General features: G+C 45.9%; 1 protein-coding gene across 1 annotated transcript in view; it reads right to left on the bottom strand.

Annotated features, from left to right (window-relative positions):
- The window catches only part of LOC119445854 (protein ABHD15-like), a 209707-nt gene extending 194502 nt beyond the window's left edge, over positions 1–15205 (bottom strand). The window contains 1 exon segment of the mRNA XM_037710158.2: positions 15082–15205. The gene's annotated coding sequence lies outside the window, so the exon portion shown is untranslated.
- Positions 15206–18594: the final 3389 nt, after the last annotated feature.

Raw genomic sequence — 18594 nt, 5'->3', positions numbered from 1 at the left:
CATTTGCAAACTTCTTATTTCTGGGGTTTTACGTGCCAAAACCAGTTCTGATTGTGAGGCACACTGTAGTGAAAGGCTCCGGATAATTTTGACCACCTGGGGTTCTTTAACGTGCACTACAGCACAAGCCACCCGGGCGTTTTTGCAATCATTTGCAAACTGACATTCCGAATGGGGGGAAACGCTGCATGTGCGTGCACAAATGGCAATAGGAACGTTCGAAATCTGTACTCTGCGTCATTTGCGACTGGTACTGTAAACATTTTTCGGTGTTTGCAAACGCCCCATTGCTTTTGAAATACCTCCTTGTGATCAATTTCGTTTATTTCCTCTTTTTTTTGAGTGAGTACTAGATTGAATTATGATTTCTGTTTCCGCCCGAACTCGATAAGCTGCTGTAACACAAGCCTTGAATGCTCCGTGTTACGCGCAGCCCAAAAAGAAGAAAAGACGGTATTTTTGCACTTGCCATTCTCGACGCCGGATGCAACAAATGCAAGAAATGAAGTGATAGGAACACCAGTAAATGAGCCAAAGACGACTCGGACAGATTTCCACGGAGGCAGAGAAAGACGCATATAAGCCATAACGAAACTAGCAACATCCACCTTCTGGCTCCGCATCATCGGTTCGGATATCCCCTGGCTGCGCGCCGTAGTAACCGGAAATCACGTGTCACCGAATGGAACCTCGTCTGTCCGCAAAGCGATATCTTTTATTTTGCTTTCCGCAGTGTCTGCGAAGTGCGCGGTACTCTTTCACCGCTCTCGGGCGTGAGCAAACAGCATACTTAGACGCTCGGGTGTATATGTGCTGCTGGCGTTATCCTGTACACCTAAGTGCACCATTTCGCCAGCGTTCGGCAAACAACTATATAGTGTGTGTACACACGTTTTTGGTCGGCAGCCAGGAAATGTACCTTACGGGGAAAACAAAATTGGGAAAGTCCATGTGTATCCTATAAACCCACCGTTTGTAGCTTATGTGCAGTACGTCGAGCTTTTCGGCAGAAGCGACGGCGCCGGAAACAAAGAAACCATCGCAGCCTCCTCCCGAAAGGTTTTTTTTTTTTTTTTCCATTTCCGCCGACGCCGATCGCTTCGGCGTGCATTCACGCGCGCGGGAACAAATGACGAGCTAGAACGCAAACAACACCGAAGTGGCACCGGATACGGCGCTCGTCGCATCTGAAATGTACACCCTCTACGATGCGCACATCAGTATAGAAAGCAAGAGCTATACAGCGTTTACGAGGCAGAGCATAGTCAACGCGTAGGAGGCCATCACGGCGGGCATTATGATCTGAATCGGACGTAATGTCACACATCTGCACACACTGTCTAATGCGCATTGTATACTTGGAAATTCAATACACCGGTCGATATCGAGCATTATTTCGGCCTCCAACCAATAGAACGTCTCCAATGGCTGTGGCTTTCCGCTGCTCAAGACGTTCCTCTCATCTCTTGCTTACTCTCTCTCTCTCTCTGACTCACTTTTGTTTCAACCTTTTCATTCCACACATGTGTTAATATTTTATATTCGCAAGTGAAAAGCAGTACCGTCGCTACTGCGTGGTGAAGAAAACTTTTTATTTTGTATTCATTTCGGTAAAAAAAAAAGTCGCAGTTTCGTCCGATAGGCGAAGCACCGATTGCGATAGCAAATTAGTCGACAGCTGTACGAAGCAAGAATTGTAGTTTTATCGGCCGTATAAATTGTAAACATTCACTTACTAACTAAATTAACAAGTACGGTGTCACGCTCGCTCAAGTAAACATGAACACATCTCGCTCGATGACCGCGGAAACGCTCTCTCGAAACGCTGTAGTGAGGAAGCGCGGTAACAGCAGCGAGCGAATCTCTCATTTCAACGCGAACTAAACGTCGAAAGCACAGCGCATACGAAACTACCTGCATTCGGTGCACTTTGTCCACATCGCAGATCGCTTTCGAGATACGGCGCCCGCGCGACCGTGCCTTAAACAGCAGCCGCCGAAGTAGAACGCCCTCTCCCCCCCCGCCTTCTTCTTCACCCTCTCCCCGTGCCTCGCACGCGAGAGAAGACGGCGCGCTTCCGCCCCGCCTTCTTGCCACGCGCACGCGACATTCAGCCGCGATCATCGGCTGACCCTCACAAGTTTTCACTCGCACATCCAGCGTATGGCGCACGGCGAAGATGTTATCGTGCTTCGACTTTATCACGGAACATCACGGTGACGGCAGAAATGCCCTTGGAGTATCCATATAATTGCTATCGCAATAAAACAATAAAAAACAATCGGTGCTCGAATGACCCTTTGAGCGAAATGCCGCTCCACTGACGTGAAACCTGAGGAGGTGCGAAACATGCAGTGATGCAGCGCTGATGGGCTCATACTGCCTTAAGCAATGGCTCATAACCCCGTAAACGCGGCCTCCCCATTGCGACGATAGGAGAGAAGTGAAATTCTACGCTGGAATGATCCGTGGCAGCGCAGCCAGCTGTGGAAGACAACGACGAACGCGGGAGCAGTGGCACGAGCGCGTGCCGAGCGCGAGCACGAGCCGCTTGCTTACCGTGACTACGAATACGACGACGATTACGAGTGGAGACGCCGATAGCCCGAGCGCACAAGGTGCTTCGCACCTAAAAGGGGATTCCGAGCAGCGTGATCGCCTCGTTCTGATGGAGGCGGCATGCAAACGTGCTTGTGTAAATAAAATTAGCTGCACGCAGAAGGAACCCAGAGCGCAGAATTAACACGGATCCTTCATACAGGTGGTCCTCATAAGCCACGGCGCCGCCTTGGCTCCTAAAAACCTCATTGATGATTTCTAGCGTCCTTGTGCTCGAGTACTGAGACGAGTACTTTTCCTTCGTCGACTCAGCGCTACTACTTTCATTGAATATCGTTCACCCGTACATGCCTTCTCACTCACGCGGCACTTATGAGCTGGTTCGTGTTTGTCGGCTGCAGCCGCCATTGATAAACTCTCCATAGCTGATGGCGGCCATCATGCGTAAATGGTTAGGTGGGGGAGAACAAATCGTTAAAGCCTACATACGGGCTTATTTGATCCTGTCTGAAGGTCCCCGTGGTCGTCTGTTAGGACGGATTACATTAGCCTATAGAGTAGATGTGTGCATTACCATCCAATTCACCCTTTCTGGCATGTTTACTCATCCGATTTCGTATTGAATTTTTTCTTCGGTGACTGAGTTTAACACCCCAGAACAACGCAGGGCCAACAAGGGACACTTTAGTGGAGATCTTCCTGTTTAATTTTTACCATCTGCCATTCTTAACGTACACCTAATGCTCCGTGCGCTAATGTTGATTTATTTATTTTATTATTTTCCTTTTTTTTACATTTGATTACGCCCCAGTCGGAACACGACTGTCGTGACCTGGAATATATGTAGCGACCAACTGAGCCGCGCTCGGTAGAAAGTTTCCTGTATTGTTTCCGTTGATGCCCGATGGAAGTGGATGGATGCCCGATGGAAACATACGTGCTTGTGTCAGCGGTAGTAGGAGACGCGACGCTAACGCTATAACACGCTTCAGAACACGTGGCGAACTATAGTCTTTTAAAATTAGCGAAACCGGGCGGAGCGCTAACGGAAACGCAAGCGACAGCAATAACACCTAGATGTAAAAGTTCGTAAATCAAATCAAATCAGATCAGTTTATTCGGAGATGAACATGTCTACACAGAACATGCCCACGGGATGAGGTAAAAGGAAGAAGCTAATGGCATACTTTCTTACGAGGCCTGCACCCCGGGTCACACATCAATGGAAGAAGGATGAACATGTTCATTCAACAAACAACAAAACAAAAATTATGCAGTTTAGTTTTGGCATGGTTGGAAATTAATCAAGACACATGGCATCATAAAAGAAAGAGTAACAAGTAAGAAAGCGAAAGTGCAAGTAAATCAAATACACACCAAGGTAAACAACCGAATCCCATGCTGCACTCGTATTATCCGCACAGTATGGACCGCAAAAAATTGGGTTGCGGTGCTATTTATAGAAAGTACAAAGTACAAGCGAAATTTTGTAATTATGGCCTCTGAGATTCGGCGGCGCGGGTGGCTTTGCGGCACGCGCCGCAAAATCTTGGAGGCTTCGTACACCCAATACAGCCGCTCTCGTTGAGCTTAAAGGCGTAGGAAACGAAAAACCAAGAAGGAATTTCGGAAACAGCGCCCTATTGTCACTAATATATAGTGTGCTACCAAATCATCATCATCACAAATATAAAACAAGTGCTTATGCATCTTTTGGCAACGAATGGTGTAAGCAGTGCTGGACGGTGACTTGATAGGTCCGAAGTAGACGGCAGTCACTTCGACGGGTGTCGCCAAGTCCTCTTATACGTCAGGCTCTCTCTCTATACGTGCGTTAGCGTTGAACGCGGAATCTCCAATATAGCGCACGGTCGCAAGAGCCCCAGCGTCGCTGACGTACTGGTTCTGCGCATGCAATGTCTATCACGCAACGCTAACTCAAAGCATTTACGTTTGCTGCTATGCGCTCTCTATTATTACAGCCGCCAATCACAATTTACTTAGCGACAGATGTAAAGCGCGGGTGGCGAAATAATCTCTACGGTGCATTATTTTCTAATGTTAAAATTAAACTTAAATTCTAGTGTTTTACGTACCAAAACCACGATATAATTATGATGTACGCCGTAGTGGGGGACTCCGGATTAATGTTTACCTCATGTACGACACGCGGGCCCTTCTTGCATTTCACCGCTATCGAAATATGGTTGCGGCGGCCGGGATTTGATACTGCGCCCTCTGGCACGGCTTGCGTCAAGTGTAAGGATAAACGGTAAAGTGGTCGCAGTTTCGGTAGAGTTCGGTGAAATATGTAATAGTGAAACGCTTTTATAATGTTCGGTAAAACCCCGCATAGCCGATTACAGTATCGATGGCAGGTGGCCTCGCACCATTGGTTTAAATTTTTGAGAGATATAGTGCGCATGTTTATAACCAACCGGCTTTTTTTTTTTTTTTTTTTTTTTTTTGCAACGTGGTAGGGACGACCCGCTTGCTGCACTTCATTCCAATTTGACTTCCCGTCACGGCAGGATGGTGCCGAATTGTTAAAGGCATGATAAAGTTCATTTCTGCCAGCAACCTCTAATGAGGAGCCAGGTGCCGGTAAGTATATCCACGGAGCTCGTGATGCCAGTCGTGGATGTGCCAACACTTGTAAATACACTTAGCGGTGGTGTTCTGACACAGAATTGTAGATTAGTGAGCTTTAGAAAACAGCAGTGACCTTGTTACCAAACTATTGTTGTGTAATGCACGTATGTAGCCGCATGGTTCGAACACAGGGCCTTTTTCACGACACAAACATTATGAATGATGTGCTTCAGCAGCATCTACGAACCGCCCATCACATAATACCTAAGATCACCGTGATGTACTTATGCACAACGTAAGCAGAACAGCCCATAATACAGTTAGTTACCTTACCTCTTCATAACCTGTGTTATATATATACCTCACCCTCTGCTACCGCTTCCCCCTTCACCTTTTTTAGGGCGTGGAGCAGTCTTGCAGGCGCATCTTCAAAAGATCGCGCAGCACTATATTTATGCTTTCGTCAAATTTTGTTGCTGACATAGCTAATTTCGGTGGGCTAAGATTTATTCAACATTCCGAAAAGAGAGGCACAGAAGTTCGCTTTGCTCGTGCGCTCACCGCCTCTCGCCTGTAGTGCTATGCTGTACTGCAGCGGAGGACTCCCCAATAGCGTCGTGTTAGCATTACTCCGCGGCTGCTCATTTTTGCCGCTTGTAATAGGCAAGTTATTTTGTCAAAAACTTAATGGCGTCACATTTATAGAGGGGTGAGCGAATATTCGGAACTTTCGAATAACGAATCGAAAAGCGTCCTATACAATTCGCCCTTCGGATCGAATAGCCATTGTTCGTAAATGCGAATATTTTTTAAAATCCTTTTCGAATATTTCACAGCGTCAACTGCACCCAATTAAACATAAAACTGGAGCAAAAGTACGGTTAATTTTAACCCCCGCTGGCATAGTATAGACATATAACACGAGAACTTGCGTACTGGAGCAACTACGTCGCTTAGGCAGCCATACTTTACAGGCTATACAGCGATCATTTGAGCTCTCTGAAAGGTCCTCTGCATGCGAAGAAACAACTTGTTAACTCCTAATGCTCTGATTGTGATTTTAATAAACAACGCTTCATAACGTAGCTGTGTAACGACAGAAATTTGCTAACATTAAGAATACTGAACTCCGTTTATATTAACTGTGACAGCCGCTGTTCATTATTGGAAGGCTCTTCGATATTCAGTTCGCTTCTTGCTCTGTTCTATTCGTACTCGATTTGGGTTGAAAAATGACTATTCGCACTCCCCCAATAGAGATGCATGCGCCCGATTCAAGTAGCCGAGCCGTCTGGTTTAGGCGCGAGTCGTTATCGAGCAAACGAAGTACTTCATCTTTCCGGCAAATGAATAACGTCTACACGCAGCTGCGGACGGTTATAAGGCGGAACGATCTCGCTTCCGCGCAGCCACCTGCAGACAGGTGAGCGGGCTCATCCATCACGCCAGCGAGCACCGAGCTGACGCGCGAGGGTCTCCGCGCGAATGCCAGTGGCTCCTTAATTAGACTTACCCACACAAATTACTATATCCTCCTGAGACCCGAACGCAACAATGTGACATAATCGCTCTTCAAGTTGGTTTTTATTGTCCACTGTTATATTATGAACTTGAAAAAACGATTTTTATAATTTAAATACCACTGTCAGATGCCAAGAGCTGCGTCTCCATGTACGTGAACATCTCCGTCATCTCCTCATGTTTGCTATGGTAGAAACTGCATTTCATTGCTTCAACGCAGAGATGAAGATGGAAATACGTGTAGTACATTGCCATGTGGCTGCGGCGTTCGGTATTTTCACGCAATCTCAGTGATTTGAAAACACGCGTCGAGGTTGCGTTCGACCCTCTGGGAAGACACAGAGGTCTAGATCAATTGAGTGGCAAGTCCCTCGAAAGCGGACGACAAGAATATGAGTAAATGGCTACTTTACAACTAAACATGCGCCGTACTTCACACCCAGAATGAATATCTTGCGTAAGCACTTCCGAGTGAACTTATAAAAAACAATGTAGAAGGCAATGTGCAATGTATTGTACGAGAGGACTTAGGAAGATATAGAACAAACCCTATAGCGTTAGTATCTGCGGAAGCTGCAAGTGTGGCTACAAATATAATACTTGGTAGTTGATGAACTTTCCTAAGCCTAGTCCTTCCGACATCAAAACGGCTTTGGCAATTTGGCAATTGATCATATTCAACAAAATACTGTGCTATGAAATCAACGTATCGCAATAGTTATGCATGCGAGCAGCAAGTTATTTTCTCCGTGTGTTTATTTTATTTAATTTTAAAAAGGATGAAATTTAATAAATGACGTCGCACGCAAACGCGGTAGCCCAGTGACCATGGCGTTATATACGCTGCGAGGTCGTGGATTCGATCCCGGTCGCGGCTGTCGTACTTCAACGGGGGCGAAAGGTCGACTTAGATTTAAGTGCCCGTTAAAGAACCCCAGGCGGTCAGAATTAATCCAGAGTACCCCACCACGGCGCGCCGCATATTCAGATCGTGCTTTTCACTTAAGACCCCAGAATTCAGATATTTTTTTAATAAATAACGTCCAGAGTGCACCTGAAGCCACAAGCTCGAAGATTAGACAAACTCACGTACTAACCGTCATTCCCATCCTGGTGACTGGTATGACAGCAAGTGGCTATCCTATGGAGATTCACTGTGCAAGGATACGGATAATTTGGGAATTTTCTTCATTCATATGGGATGCAGAGTTCTTAGAGAGTTCATTAGTCTTCGCTCTAAAGCTTGGATACAGTTCGGCTGGTACAATATGACGCCATATGGGGGACGAGGTTCTCCGCGTGTAATTGCGGACGGCTGCCACAAAAAGCCAAAGCTGCACATGCACCGAGTCTTAGAGGCCCGCGGTTTGCCGATCACGAACAAAGCTTGGTCTGTCGCACAAAGCATCTAAGACACAATTACGATGTCACTCGCCAGTGCCGCGTGGGAATTTCGAAAACACTGGAGATTACACTGATGCATTTCACAAGACTAACAAAATAATAAACTAACCGCGACGCGCAGCCATTCCTGCATGGCGACCATGGTAGGATGTGCAAAGAAAGCTGGACAAAAAAATGTCACAGTTTCGCCCTAAGGGCGAAGCAATGAATGCGATAGCAACACAGCAATGTCATACGAAGTAAGGTGAGCGGCCTTGGTAGCAATATGAATTGTAGTAAACATGAGCTGATTAAGTAAGCAGGTGTGCTGCGGCGTAAGTAGACCGACATGAAGAGAGACTCGATGACCACGAGAAGGCGCGTGTGAAACGGTGGTGTTGATGAGAAGCGCTTCCCGTGGGCAGCGCGTGCGAAGGGACACACCTGTAGTGCTGCACTGCCGATCTGGGCAGCATTGCATGTGTAGCGTGCGTTGGAAAATGTGGCCCGACTATTACTAACTGAATGAACAAGCGTGGTGTGAGCGCGCACAAACAAACATGAATAGATCACACTGAATGACTGCAGCCAACGACTGTCAAAACGCTGGCAGCGCAACGTACCTTCGCCCGCTGCGCGGGCGAAGGTACGTGCGCTCTATCAACGGAAACTGAGCGGCATAAAGGTCGGAGCCGTGTGGAGATAAGAGACGGTGCGGTCGAACGAACGACGAGCGCGGTTGTTGGAAGCGTAGAATGCGCCCCCCCCCCCCCCCCCCCCCCCCATGCTCCCTCCGGCGCTGGCTTCCCGCTTCCTGGCTTGCGCGTGGGAGAGATAAGAGACTGTGCGGAGCGACGAGCGCGGTTGTTGGCAGAGAAGTGCCCCCCCCCCCCCCCCCCCTGCTCCCTCCGGCGCTGGCTTTCCGCTTCCTTGCTTGCGCGTGGGAGATTGAGTGTGTTCGCTCTCCGTGATAGCGCGCGTCCCCCCACGCTTCCGCTGGGGCATACGGCGCGCGGCGAAGATTTTATCTATACGGAACGTCACGGCGACGGCGACGGCGACGGCGACGACGACGCCGACGGCAGAAATCCGGTTGAAGTGTCCATATAATTGCTATCGCAATAAAAGGAAGAAGCCAGATTACAGAGTTCTTTCGCTTCAACTAAAACTCGGCCACGTGTGTTGCAGCCTGTTGTGTGCTGAGCTAATCGTGAAGGAAGGTTGCCATATCGCGATAAATCTTGAAAAGGGAGCCGCTCACGCACCCCTTTTACCTGACCGTGAAGGGTTGCGCGTTGCGACTACCCTTGGTCAACACCACCTAGATAGCACAATGCCTCTTAACTCCCATCGATGACCTCACGCTACCTGGCACGACTGCCATAGAATAGTATGGGGATGCTCCCGACGGTGATTTCGACGTCGCCGCTTTCATCACGCCAGGCTTGGCAATGTAAATTTCGGCCCAGGTAGCATGATGTCACGGATTGGAGTGAACAGGTCTCGTGCTATCTATAGGTGGTGTTGGCTTGGTCCAGGCGTGCCAGCATTGCGGTCTCGACCACGGCGTAGTCTCGATGTTCGTGTTATCCTCGAGGGGGGGCGGGAAGGGGGGGAGGTTCGACTAAAAGCTCTCCTTCCACTCCACAGCGTCCCTTATACCCCTGACACACGGGCACTCTAAAGTCCTTTAGGTAAGGGGACATCTACCGGAAAGGCGTTCAAGCGCAGTGACAACGGACAAAGGAGTATCTCCCTCCCGGCAAAGTTCCTTTGCGGGAAAGAAGATCGGGCATCTACTTTTCGAGCGGAAAGGTGTACTCTGGCATACAGCGTGCACAACTCATCAATAGACGAAAACGTAATACCTAACTTCGGTGCCTCGTAAGTATCTTTTTACCTAAGAAAATGTATTAATCGTTAGCGGCAAGGTGATTTGTCAAACAGTTAACATTTACTGTAGCTATGCTATCAAACGCTCTCTCCACATCGCTGGCGCCGCTATGTTGAATTCCGAATAAGCGCGTTATAAGTCATCAAAAATGGTAAAAAAAATGTTTTTAGGTTGTGCAATAACTAAATATAATCTACATGCGCAGCTTCTTGTAAATGTTTTCGCTCTTACTGCTTTAACAAGCAGCGTTTTTTTTTTTTTTCGGCGTTCATTTGAGGCGAAGTTAGTGCGCTGCCGTGTGCCATCGGCGCAACTCCTTTCTGCAAAGGGTCCTTCGGAGGAACAAAAGGGGTTTCCTCCAAAGGACTTTACTTTTGCCCGTGTGTCAGGGGTATTAGATTTAGCGCCAACGCGCCAACAGCCGCATTCCCGTCGACGTTCAGCCGTATGTGCAGCAGGTGTCGCATTTTCAGAATCTTAACACGCACGCGTGCGCGCGCAGCAGTACGTTTACAGAAGTTGTCTTGAAACTCCGCCGTCATCCCGATCATATGATGTAGTCAGTGACAAAACGGAAAGACTCGCTATGCGATAACTCTCGACCCTTTAGATATACTATGTCGCCTTGTTGTCGTCGACCCTTCTATGCGCGTATATCTCAAAGGACATCCACGACCTTCAAAAGATTGCAGTCACGTCTTTTCTTTTTTTATTTTATCGCGTTCCAGCAGCTCACCATATCTTGCAAAACTGTCTGAAGTGGTTGCCCACGCAGATGACGTAGAACGTGCCGAGGTACGCATCTAAGGAAGTGTGTCAGGGCTTCTCATGCGTTCGATCGTATACGCAACAATATTTACGCCGTTAGAAAGAAGCGCTGCTTGAAGCCAATATAACGGTTGTTTCTTTTTTCAAATGCAGATTAGTAAAAGTACTGCAGACGTAAATAACATTGGGTCTGTATCAAATATGCGTAGTTTCAGATGGCTTTTAGAATAGTAATGTGAATAAAGGTGTTGACGCAGGATAGCTGGCTACAAGTCGGCATCGAAACAAAGCAAAGGCATGTGGCAAGGCATGGAGGACGGACGAATGTTTTGAGATAACTTAACGAAAACTGTTGCCGCAAACGTTTATTTGGGGTCTATAGCGCCGAAAGTTGGGCGCGTGAGCCCGTATTCATTGTTGGAACGTTGCTTGATTATTTGAAAATTTCGACCTACCTTCATATAGAGGTACTGTCGAAGCTAAAAAAACTGGACAATCGGACGCTTTCCGTGCAGGTGCTGCTGGAACACCGCCCCCATCGCTCGTCGGCCCATAAAGCGGTGAAGGCACTTTTGTGCTTCTTGAGGACGACGGGCTTGTGTCAACGTCTGTGACTATTAGTGCACTAACACACGCGTCAGCGAACTAACCGCTCATTTCCCGTCTTTCCTTCCCTCCTATCTCTCCCTGTCATCTTTCTGTTCCCTTTTCCCATTCCCCCGGTGTAGGGTAGCCAACCGGACGTTATCCTGGTTAACCTCCCTGCCTTCTGCTTTTCTCTTGCTTCCTTCCCTACAAACTTCACAGGGAAGTCCATCTGTTGTCGCTGGAGAACGGAACGGAAATGAATGCAAACGAATCACGAAAGAAAAAAAAAAAGGGGGGGGGGGGGACAACGGCATGGCGCAACAAGCGTCACGTCTCCCAAACAGCTGATGTAATCTCGATAAAAGAAAGACTGGATTCGGGTCGTCTTAGTTTCTCAGTATTTTAACGCTGTTAGCATTCTTTGGGTGCTTGACGCACTCTTGTGCATCTGTCTGTCTGTCTATGTCTGTCTCGAAACTATACGCCCGCCAACTTGGGTCACTGTGGTCTAATGGATAGAACCGCGGGTTGCTGTGCAGATGGAAGCGAGTTCGAAACTAGCCATCGGACCAACTTGGTTCACTAAGTATGTGCCACTCTTCCGAAATCGAACCTGCGTCATATACACTCGGAAGATGTTGTCCGAATATATATTCGCTGACGCGCCGCGCGAGAAGTTTGCGGCCGCGCCGCCAGATGGCAGAGCACGCCCGGAGGGAAGCGCGAGACAGGAGACCGGCTGCTGAGCGTCACACATGACGCGTTTAGGCTGTGGCAATACGGCATGTCACTGCATTCCACCAATGCTAATCGCATTAGCGTCGACATTCATCGTGAGATAGGTATCCTGAGAATTTTTTTTAATGAAGGGAAGATAAAAGGGATATTTAGTCACCCTATAAGGGTGAATGCAACTCCCTTTTCGCACAATTGAAGTAATAGTAATAGACACACTGTTATATAAGAAGAAACGTACGTCGCAGGTAGGGAAAATCTATGGGGCAGTTAGCTAGAGAGAGTAAATGAAGGGCGCATATAGTCCTGGACACACTGAAACATAGAAAGAGAAAAAGTGCGGACAAGTTGCCATAATGCTGAGTCCCGACGACTTCTATACGCGTATGCCGTCTTCGTTTTCGGTCAGCCTTCGCCTGCTGCGCTGAGTTTCGCAACTCGACGAAAAAAAAAAGAAAGGAGAATAAAAAGCAAGAAACGGAACTAGAGAAATCAAAGACAGAGAGAGAGCGCTACACTTCAAGGCTGAGCAATAAACGCAGAAAAAAAAAAAGGAAACAGAGCGCATGCGACGAAGCGTAGAGAGAAAGAAAATGTATAAAACGAAAGGAAGCGTTTCCTTCACCCTCTTAGACAATTTTGACGCCCCACTTGGAGCTTATTACGTCTGCACTGGGTCGAGCTGCAGCTGTCACTTGCGAGGTGCAACGCGACGCGCAGAAGACTGAGCGAGCGGATGCGCCACAGATGGCACAGCATCGATCATCGATTATTGGAGAGCGATGCGCGAGAGCACGCGGCTCAGCTTGAGGGATGAGTGCGGCTGCGTATCTCGCATATCGAGCGTTGTTTCCTATTTTTATGCGTAAATTTATTCGGCTGTAAAGCTCGAAAAGTTATTTAATAAAATTAAAATTTGTTGATCTATCTTTAATTCGTTTAAAACTGTTTTCTCCTATACGGATTGTCGAATGAAGTGAAATGCACCTAATCAGATTAGTGACTCCACGTTTTACGAATTAAACGGGCATCGTCAGCTGATAAATTTCCGGTTTCAGGTAATCCACACAATTTCACTGCACGATAGTAACTGATCTATGCATCACTCTTAAGAGCCCATTTCTAAAAAGAATAAAAAATAAAATTACGGAACGAATATTTCTTATCTTCTTATGGAGGCTGATGAGCTTAAAAAATGCCACAAGATTTATCAGCTTTTTTACTCATCCCGTTCTGTTACGCACATCACTCATATAGTAGAAGCAGCTGGATAAAAGTAAAGCAAATTCATGCACCTTTTTGATTACAGTCATTGCACAAAATAAATGGCAGACAATGGGCACGTTGACAGTTCAAACACTGTAGAGCTGAAAACTACATATGCGGAGCATAGCAAGCGGAAAACACGAAGATGATAGTTTTACTCAAGGGTCATTTTAGCCGCCTACATAAAGCATAAGTTGAAACTCCGAACAATGCCTAATGCGGATCCCGCAATTTTAGCGTCTTCTTCATATATAGTAGGCCAAGTAAATGAACACAAAATACTACCCGATCAATTATTGGGCTAAGATCGGCCACCTAGTCAACCTAACAAAGATTAGTCGACGCATGGCAATATTTCAAACCGAAAAAAAAAAACGATCTTGGTAATTTCCATCAGTGTAATCACTTCAATGCGCCCACGTTACGACGTCATAAAAAGAAGAAAGAAAGAAAAAGAAAGAAAAGCGCGTTACGATGTTCTCTGTCATAACTTTGCATTTCCAAACAACGACATTTCGAAGTTTCACCCTTCACAGTTTTAACATCTGACTCCGTGATCAATATTATCCGGAAGCCCCAAATTATCGATTCGAGAGTTTACAGCTGTTGAAATAATAAGCCCAGCATTAAAAGGCTCTTCGAGACGGAATGTTTGGTGGGAAAGGTACGTGGTTAATCCAGGTGTCAGGGTGCAACCCGCACCATATTTTCATTTGTTGCCTGAGCATAATTTTAGCCTGCCCTCCGACTTTGTTCGCTGTTGTTACATGTCATTATATTATGCAGGATTTCCACGTGGCTTTGTCCGTGTCCAGGTTCAGCCCTCCGCTTTCTTGGAAAGCATGACCCACGCTTTCCGGTTCGCATTTGAGGGACACATGCTACAATTTATTATTCCTGAACATGCTTTTGCGTGATTTGTTTTTTTATTTATTGTCAGCGTTAGACTTCAAACTTTAGACAGATTTAATCCCCAAGCAGTGTCTGATTTCGATATAACAGCGAGCCCTCTTGGCGAGTAATCGGATTAAATGTACAGATGAATGAAGAGATGAACGATGAAGAAGTTGCTGTTTAGTTCGTTTATCTGGCTCTCCTTCCTCTTTCGCGCTAAATTATTGATGCGCGGTTGCTGTTGACGCTTAATTGTCGACGCATGAGTGTTTCGCATTAATGAGTGCAGTTTCAGTGGAGAGCTCGTAGAACCGATCACGAAACGATAATGTGAAAGCGTCTCCTCTTCACCTACGGTATGCAAAAGACACCAAAGCCAGCGCTGTAAGTGAATCACATAAATTTTCTGGGTATAGGCAGGAATCTTCGCTAGCTTCTTGCTTTATGGGCGCACTGCTAGGCGAAATCCGGAAGTACACTGTAGAAGAAAATAATTTCATTTCAGGGTGGCACTGATCGGTAAACTGTGAGATTAAAGTAAAAATATTAGAAGCAGATTATATATAGAATTTCCGTGTCACACATGCATTTTCTCCCTTCACGCTAGCAAAAGTGAACGCATAAAACACCAGAAGCTACAGCCGGTTTTGTTGAAGTCCGCTTTGTTGAAGCGATGACAGATCACCTAGCCAAGCTGGAACGCATTTCAACTGTCACGACGACCACACAAACGCAGGCACGCGCGTCTTGTTGCGTGAAATGTGAGTGACTGAGGAGTGTTATGTAGATACACGCGGCCATAAAAAGCGTGCTCCTGACGTACGCTCGTCACACCATGCGCGCTGCTTCAGCAGAGAAACACAACCCGAACTACTACTCACGTGTAATCGCTGTCAGCTCCGCACTCTTTCTCGAAGCGGCTCGCAGTGCCAACGGCGATAAAACCTGGGGCTTCAACACTTGAACACCGCGCTGCGCGCACCGCACGACCGTAACCACTGATGCAGACGCGTCGTCTGCTAAACCGAGCCTGCTGCAGCAGACGATTCGTTGAGAAAGGCGCTTAGGGCATGCAGCGCCATCTATCGTGCCTAGCGGGAAGCGGTCGCAACGGTCTCGCCAAATGTCTGCGCTGGCACAGCCAGCACTCTAAAATGAACGAGTACTTTTATTTTTTATTCGTTCATTTATTCGTTTTCAGCAATCTTTCAGGTTGTTACGGGGCGGGAATGATAGCGCATAAAATAACGTAAGAAACACCTTAAGTAGTTCTTCTTTTAATGTATTACAAATCACGACACACAAACGCATTAGTGGAGAAGTTATTCTAGTCAACTGTTGTTCTAGTGAGCAACGATTATAAAAATAAATAAAATCTTCCTCTGGATAGTAAAACAGCATATTTTGAATATTCAGAGTGGAGGCTTCTTCAAGAGGAGGCAAAAAGAACAGGGATTCTCATTTACATTTTTTTTAATTCTTTCATACAAGATATTTAAAAAGACGTTGGCGCGTTTAAGCGGCGGTGGCTACTTGTTTTCACATAAAACAAACATATCCTAAAAGTAACAAGCCGGCCCTGAACAAAATCGCTCTGGAAACATAAAGACAGTATGCATAAATACCGGGAAGACAACTTAGAAAATAGGTCGCGCAAGAAACACTACAATGTAAGTCAGCTAAGATAATTACACTAAGGACAGTTCACAACAAACGCCAGATAAAAAACATCGGAACTAATGTAAACTCGTATAGACACATAAAATACTGAAAAGACGAAGTCAGGTAACAAAAAAGCTAATGAATTAATTTAGGCGCTGAAAGGAGGCCATAGTAGTAGTCGTAGTCGTAGTAGTAGTAGTAGTAGTAGTAGTAGTAGTAGTAGTAGTAGTAGTAGTAGTAGTAGTAGTAGTAGTAGTAGTAGTAGTAGTAGAAGTAGTAAGTGTAAGTAAGGTTAACTTAAACACAGGCAGCTCACTTTGGGTGATAAGAACTATAATAAATTGTTGCCAACAATATTACCTCCTTCCAGAAGTTACTGGAAGGCCACAAGTGCTCGCCTTTGTAATATACTATATGTATATCTCTTGGCGTTCGTCCCAGGTTCTTCTTGAGGCGTACGAGAAAGCTTTAGCTCAGGGCAAACTCAGACATCTTTATTCAAATAAATGTAAAACGCAGAAATGCTTTTATAAGACAACAGTTGGACGGATTTAAAGGAAATGTATTTCGTTTCAGAGAAAACGCTTAGTGGCTCTAGCAAGCAGAACTTCGACTTTGTGCCTGAAATGTTTCGCTAACAGTTTCAGAAACTAATGTTTCAAATACATTGGAGCACGAATTTTAGACATCTCTAACTGTTCCCCCCAAAAAGGATATTACAGTTCTTTTCATTGCATCCATTAGAGCAGGGCTACACAACATATAGGGCCCTCGAGCAGATCTTTAGTGGCCCGCGGCCGAGTTTCGACAACTATGGTAAGCTAGCGTGGAAATCAGCGCATGATTATATGATGAGAAAACACGACAATTATTTAGTCCAGCACAATAAAAGACAATAACCGTTGGCGGTAGCAGACACATGAAAAATAAAAAGGTGTTGGAGCGAATGATCTCTTGTAGGGAGGAGATGAGAAAGGCGTGCTACCACCGGACGTATTCGTCTAGTTAAAAAGGCAATGACCACCTTAACCTTGTAGGGTCGATAACCGAATCCCAACATGTTTCGATTGAATGATCGAGAACGGTAGCGAATGCAAATAGATGCTTTCGTTTGGTGTATTCGCCATATTTTTCAATCTTAACAATAATTTGCTTACAGTGCGGTGAATCGGCAATAAGCGTCAGTAGAGGGTATACTTGAATCTATTAATATTGGCGCCGACGACATCGCTCGAGGCTTTATACAAGGCGATACATATACCATGCGGCTGTTCATGGACACATTTTAAGGAGCTCAAAATAAAGTCACCAAGGCTTGATGAGCCGATTTTTTCACATGCTGCCTGCCCCATTCATATCGGCACCACGATGCAGACACAACCACTTCTCGTTCATTCTACCGACAAAAGCCTCAAAATTTTATATCTGTGTCACGCTTAAAATATAAAAAAACTATATGGGAACTGCGTATCTTGTGTAGTAACTATCAGCATCAGACGTTTTCTTTTTTTCCCAATTCGTAGATAAACTTCATTAAGATGGGAAACGTTCAGAACTTGTCGACAACCTTCAAGCAGAGTTCTACCAGCGTTTCATGACACTCAGAGATGAGAAACAGAGCGACCACTTGTTTAGCGTCCCTTTCTGGGTGACGCAAGAAGACTGCGACGTTACGGGGCAGCTAAAGCTGCATCGACTTGCAGTGTTCACCGGACCAAGAAGGCGTGCAAGGTATCCGGTCCTTGCTCTGGTTTTAAAGGAACATTGATAAAAACAAGTACTATAACATAGCTAACAATGCTCTCAAACTGGCCCTTTTTTCGATGCGCCTAAGTCTGGAAGACCCACTTTTTTATAACTCTGAACAAGAGCCGTCTTCTGCCTTTAAGGACCGGCGTGGCATGCATTACAAGACATGCTGAGGACCAGGGTTGGATCCAGGGCAGTTTCAGGTGTACAGGCTCATACAGAGAACCGCGGGAGGTGGCTTACTTCCCGATTAGTTCTAGCCTCAGCGCCCTCCCCTCTTCTTTGAGTTGCCAGTGCTGAGAAAGGGCATGCAGCGAATGACACCAAACAGAATGCAATTCCACAAGGATGCAACGGCTTCGATAAAGTGCGGCCCGTGAGGTTTTCAGAGATGTTACTTTCGGCCCTCGCTGATTTTAAATTGTGCAGCCCTGCATTGAAGCATCCAAAGCGGACAAATTTGATGTGTAAATTTACAACCCACGTCAACTCGTAACAAATTTTACGAGGGTTTTGTGGAAGTGCTGCTAACAAATTAGTGCTGTATTTGAGACGGGTGTGAAATATATCATTTTTGTTCGCTTTAGATATAGTATTAGGTGCAGTTTACACATAATTAAGAATTAGAAGCAACTCCAAACAAAAAGAGGATTTATTAGACCATGTTTCGAAATCAACTTGGTTCCTTCTTCAAGGGTTTGACGACAAATGGTGGTGGGGTGCAGTTCTTAAAGTTCAGTCATAATAGGATAATAAATCTGTGTTTTGTTCGGAGTTGCTGCTAAATGCCTAAATAATTGTCTGAACCAGGCAGACAACTCTGTCAAAAAGTTTATCTTCCAGATAATAGAATTGTGATATCATTTTTTATTGACGAGTTGTAAACTTGTTACTTGAGTTTCATGAGGTTTTGCACATTTCAGGCCTTTTTCTGAAAAATTCGACGTCCTAAATAAAAAGAAAATTAAGCAAGTGTTACACGT

Source organism: Dermacentor silvarum, chromosome 3 (genome assembly GCF_013339745.2).
Source record: "Dermacentor silvarum isolate Dsil-2018 chromosome 3, BIME_Dsil_1.4, whole genome shotgun sequence".
NCBI classification, from domain to species: domain Eukaryota; kingdom Metazoa; phylum Arthropoda; class Arachnida; order Ixodida; family Ixodidae; genus Dermacentor; species Dermacentor silvarum.
Note: the sequence above shows the minus strand (reverse complement) of the source record. Positions and strands in the feature narration are given on the sequence as shown.